The sequence below is a fragment of the Ipomoea nil genome, unplaced genomic scaffold, assembly GCF_001879475.1.
Source record: "Ipomoea nil cultivar Tokyo-kokei standard unplaced genomic scaffold, Asagao_1.1 scaffold2653, whole genome shotgun sequence".
NCBI lineage: Eukaryota > Viridiplantae > Streptophyta > Magnoliopsida > Solanales > Convolvulaceae > Ipomoea > Ipomoea nil.
In genome coordinates, this window is record NW_017619081.1 from 3,457,078 (window position 1) to 3,463,271 (window position 6,194).

Below are 6,194 nucleotides of genomic sequence, written 5' to 3' on the forward strand. Positions count from 1 at the left end.
CTAAATTTCAGCCAATAAAATGACTCCATTTTCTCGCCCATGACAAACGATAGCGTTTAGGTTTTTTTTTTTTTTTTTTTTTTTTTTTTTTTTTTTTTTTTTTTTTTTGTTGGTGATTGGCCAATCAAATTATTTTATACACCTGCTCATCCGACTTAAGAAACCTATGGTGTTAGGCCTTATTTGTAGGGGAGTGGCCTATTGCGTATTTGCAGAGTTGCCGTGTACTTTCAACCATACTGGGTACGAGAGAGGTGTAGTCTTGGAGAGTTCTCAGTTCCACGCTTATATATATAGAAGATGCATGCATGTTTAGAGACTTCCATCTCTATTCAAATACAAACTGAAAAAACAAATTTCATATTTCTACGATTAAAGAGCTGAGGTTGATGTCCGGGCAGTTTATTGTTGGTGCTCAGCTTCATCCTCAGCAGACCACGAAGGTGATTAGGTTGAATTATGTGCAAAACTATGTCGTCACTGAAACCAGGGTTGAAAAACACATTAGTCAAGAGCGTGTGTTTGCAGTTTACTATTAGCCATTTGTCATGGTAATGTAATCCTTCTTTTAATTTTAATTTATGCTGTGATAATTATGGTATGTTGGTGTTTTTCCATTGAAAAAAGAAAAACAGATATATAACATATACACATTGACGGTAATAATGTTACCGGAAATATATTATAAAGTAACGAATAAGAAAGTGACAATAGTTGTATTGCCTTAGTTTCAGTATGGAAAGTACAGTGTGTCCTCGTCTAGTGAGGAGAGCCCCATTTATACTTAGAGTCCTAACGGTAACAACATGGGACATAAACGGGGAGCCTAGCCTTTAATTCTCTCTCATCAATGGGGGCTTCAATGCTGACTTCAATGACAGTAAGGTGACACCTGTTGGGATTCCTAACTGTTGGAGTTCTACTCGTTGGGTTCCCAAGCGATGCTGAGTCAGATGCCCATTTATGATCCGGGTCGGGTGCCAACCCTATTATCCTGTCACCAGTCCCCCCTACTCCTGAGTCAACGGATGTGTTTGAGTTGACTTGGGAGTAAAGCTGAATCTATTTTGATCTTGTGTAGGATCCTCTTGATTTAGGATATTTTATTTGATCCTGTGTAGAATTCTGCTTGATTTAGGATATTTGGTTTTGTTTTCCAAATCCCTAACTTGCCTTCCAAATCCCTGATTTGTGCTTTCCCAATCCTTTCCTGCTTCACTTAACTTTTTTATCTCAAGCTCCTCTCCAATATAAACCCCTGTCTCTCTGAGCAGTTTGAGAGCACTTTTTCAACAACTTTCTGCCACAGCTCTGTAAGTCTCCACTGTCCTTATTATTTTGCCATTTATTTTACAATGTATTTATGTATATATGAGTATACGTCTGTATTTAATATATATGAATTTTTTTTTTTTGAATCGGCCTGTGGCCGAGGCGTCGCCTCAGTCACTTGGCCGAGGCGCGGCCCCGGCCATCTGGCCGAGACACAGCCTCGACCAAGAGGCCGAGGCGTGTGCCTCCGCCTTGGCTGAGGCACGGCCTCAGCCTTTTTTTTTTTTTTTTTTTTTTTTTTTTTTTTTTTTTTTTTTTGATTCGGCTTGTGGCCGAGGCGTCGCCTCAGCCACTTGGCCGAGGCGTCGCCTCAGCCACTTGGCCGAGGCGCGGCCTCAGCCATTTTTTTTTTTGGAGCCTTTTTTTTTTTTTTTTTTTTGACACGCTCTTTTCCTGACAGGCAGTTTTTGTACCCAAGTCTTGCGAGCTTATCTGTAACCGAGGTGAGGTTAGTGTCTTTTGCTTCATAATGGATGTCACTCCCTTGATTGATGTTGGAGAACTTGATTTTGATGAGGAATACCTTCTTGATGATTCCCATCTTTTTGAAAATTTTCCCCCTCTTCCGTTTGTTGCTGACTCGCCTACACCTAAGCCTCAAATGAAAAAGAAGAAAAAACGCAAGGCCTCCTATTCTGTTCTTGATAAGTCCCTTGTCTTGTCCATACAGCCTCAATTAGGGGAACGGGATTGGGATGATATTAGAGGTCTCCTTAGTCCTGACGTTCTGACTCTCCCTCCTGACCCTCGGGGTAATATCACCGACCCACCCCTGGATAAGTATTTTGGGGTCCACCTTCTGTCGCTACAGGTTGGGCTGCGGTTTCCCCTCCATAGGTTTGTGGTAGATTTTATGAACCACTATGAGATAGCCCCCAGCCAGCTTGTTCCCAATGGTCACCAGGTAATTGCGGGCTTTCTTGCTATATGTAAGGACAAAGGGATAGAACCCATGCTAGATCTTTTCCAGGCTCTTTTCATAGTTGGTAGGGCTTCTCAGGAGGGTAAGGGATTCGTCATGATTTCGAGCAGGCCGCATTTCAAACTCTTTGAGGACCGTCCTACTTATAACAAGGATTGGAAACCCAAATATGTCTTTGTCACCCTTGTGGGTCGTCCGTTTCCCATTCGTGTTACGTGGGATCCCATTTACGTTGCCCTCCTACTCTTGACATGAGTCCCTCCCTCCGCCGAGATGTAGATGATTTACTGGGGGATGGTCTTTTATCGATCGTTGATTATACTACCGAGTGGAAGCTCGAGGGCTTAGGCTTCGTGAGGGCTCATCCGGCTGTTCTTTCACCCACGGGTACTCTTCAGTTACCACTCAGTATTTATTCGTCAACCACTAACTCTAACTTGTCTTCTTTTTATTGCAGGTACCATGTCTTCATCTTCGAGAACTAGCCGATACTTGTCGCGACCGGATCCCCCCTCTAAGAAGAGCAAGGTGGAGAAAGGAAAGAAGAGTCAAGTCGAGGCCACGGAGGTGATGCCGCTTCCGCCAGTACGCACGCCGACCCCATCTATGGACGTGCCACCCGGAGCGTCGTTGATAAATAAGAGCCTTGATGCGGTTGAGTATGCTGCTCGTATCGCTCCTCCTGCGGACTTGGAACACCTTGTCGCCATGGATGTCAACATGCTGCAAGAGCGTTATCTCAGGCACATTTTTGAGGTTAGCGTTTTCATACTTAATGTTCCCTCTCTGCCCTGGCGTGTGTCTTACTCTGTTTGTTACTTTCAGGCCCTGCTAGAGGGACATATCATTCATGCCCAGCGACGGCGGGTGACGGACTCGCTCATTGAGGATGTTAAAATTAGGGACGCGGACAACAAGAGCCTCAAGGACCTGCTATCGATCCGGGAAGGGGCCTTGAGCAAGATGGAAGGCGAGCTCGGGGCGCTAAGGAAGGAACACCAAGCGCTGTTGGCTCGGGCGGAGGCTATAAGCAAGATGGAGGGTGAGCTTGAGGCCCTGAGGAAAGAGCACGGAGCGGCTAAACTTGCCATCGTGAAGGAGCGGGAGGACCACGAGAGGACCCGTGCTGGCCATGCCGACGCCCTCGGCCGGGCTGTGGAGGTCTACAAGAGTTCCGCCGAGTTTAGGGAGAATGCGATGCACTATATGTGCACTCCTGAGGCTATCCGAGAATTCCTCAAGACTGGGGCTGGTCAAGAGGCGGTTGAGGCTGAGGCACAGGTGGCTTTTAACATTGGGCGGTACACGAAGCAATAGGAGATCTTTTCAGTGCTGAGGGAGAAGGTTCCAAATTTTGACCCCGTGTCCCTTGGCTTGCCTGTGATAGAGAAGAATCTGGATCCTGATGCTGAGAATGAATCCACTGATGATGTTACGGACGCTCGTGAGGATTCTTTGGTGGACGAGTTTCACGGCATCGACACTAGCAACGTCCCCAATGTTCCACTGGATCAGATTATGATTGAGGAGCTCTCGGATCATGAGTAGTTCGTAGTCTTGAGATTTTCCCTTGCTTTCTAGCTATGTCTTTGAACAATTTGCTTTCTGTGTTTGAACAACTTGCTACTATTTTTAGAATATTCGAAATAAACTAGTTACTTCGGAATAAACATGTTGTTATAATTTTTTTTTTTTTTTGCTTGCCGAGACGGACTCGGCGTTGGTCGAGGCGTGCCTCGGCCAAATTGTCGGTCGACCTTTGGCCGAGGCATGCGCCTCGGCCAGCCCTTGGCCGAGGCGTGCGCCTCGGCCAACCTTTGGCTGAGGGCGTGCGCCTCGGCCAAACCGTGGCCGAGGCGTGCGCCTCGACCATCCGAGCTTCTATATATATATATATATATATATATATATATATATATATATATATATATATATATATATATATATATATTTTTACAACACGGGCGGACCATGAGAACGAGATATTATTTCAGAAAATTTCGTAAAAGATGATAACGAATTTGTTTTAGTAAATAACATGGACGGACCATGAAAGTAAGATATTATTTCCAAGAATTTTAGCATGTAGAGCGGACGGACCGCGATTGCCAAGTACTATTTCCAATGATTGCTACTACAGGATTTTTAAGGATAGTACTTGATCAAATGTTCCGAGTTCCATACCCGATTGATCATTCTTCCCCCTGTAGTTTTTAACTTGTATGTTCCTGGGCGAACGACTTCCTCCACGGCGTAAGGCCCCTCCCACTTCTTTGCGAATTTTTCCCCTTCAAGGGGTTGGCTGGCTTCCCTTCTTCGCAACACAAGGTCGTCGACCTGGAAGTACCGGGGTCGGACTTTTGCGTCGTGGTAGGACTTTAGTTGACGACCGTAGTTCTCCATCTTGTAGAATGCCGCTTCTCTTTTTTCATCCAAGAAGTTCAGATCCACCCTTTGGTGGAGTTCATTTTGTTCTGACTCGAACTCCTCCACCCTTCTACTAGGTATGATTACTTCCACCGGGGCCCGAGCTTCGAATCCATAGGCGAGTGCGAACGGGGTTTCCCCGGTGGCCCTTCTTGGTGTCGTGCGATAGGCCCAGAGGATGCCGTTGAGTTCCTCCACCCAGGCTCCACTAGCCACTTCTAGCTTTTTCTTGAGGCCGTTGAGGATGGTTCTATTCGCATTCTCCACTTGCCCATTTGCCTGAGGATAAGATACCGCCACCCGGCTATGCTTAACGCCCCATCCTGCTAAGAATTCTGAAAATTCTCGTGCCTCGAACTGGCGGCCATTGTCTGTGATTACCTGGAGAGGGATACCGAAACGATACAGGATGTTTTTCTCGACAAACCTTTTGCACCTTGCTGCGGTGATGCTCGCCAGGGGCTCGGCCTCCACCCATTTCGTGAAATAGTCGATGGCCACAATGATGTACTTCCTGCTTCCAGTCCCCGTGAGAAGGGCCCCTACCAGGTCAATTCCCCATCTCGAAAAAGGAATCGCGGTGCTTACCAGGGTGTAGTTCGTTGCAGGTCGACCCGGCAGTGCTTGGAATTCTTGGCACTTGGGACATCGCTTTGTATACTCGGCGCAGTCCCTCAGCATTTTGGGCCAAAAATATCCTTGTAACATGATGCGGCGTGCGATGGTGTACGCCCCTTGGTGCGCGGAGCATACCCCCTCGTGGACTTCTTTTATCACCAACTTCGCTTTATCTGGATATAGACACCTCAGTAACGTGCCGTTGTAGGAGCGTTTGTACAGTTTATCGTCCGAGACAACGTAGATGGGTGTCCGTAACTTCGTTACCTTTGCGTCTGCCTCGTCTTGTGGTAGGGTGCCATCTGCCTTGTATCGTTTGATATGATCAATCCAACATGGCTCCCTAGTCTGCACAAGGAAGACCCACGAAACGTCGATACTTGAAGTCTCGAGGTCTTCCAGTCGAGCGATCTTCCTAATGTGGCTGGGGACTCCGATACTTAGCTTTGAGAGCATGTCGGCGTCGGCGTTCTGCTCTCTCGGTACCTGGTGTATCTCGTATCCCTCAAACTCGAGCAGGGTTCTCAACACCGCGTCTCTGTATTTCTGCATGCTTTCTTCGTTGGCTTCATACTCCCCAGACACCTGGCTGACTACCAGCTTGGAATTGCATCGAATTCGGACCTTCTCAGCTCGTAGTCCCGCCGCCAATCGCAGTCCATTGAGGAGGGCCTCGTACTCGGCCTCATTGTTAGATAATTTGAAGTGGAATCGGATGGCATAGTAGGCGCGGAACCCCTCCGGAGTGACGAGCACTACGCCACCGCCGCAACCTTTGCTGTTCGAAGAGCCATCTGTGGACAAGGTCCACCACCCTCCATCTTCAGTTTCTACCTGGTCCGTCACTTCCCGAGCTGTGCACTCCACTATAAAGTCTGCAAGAGCTTGGCCTTTG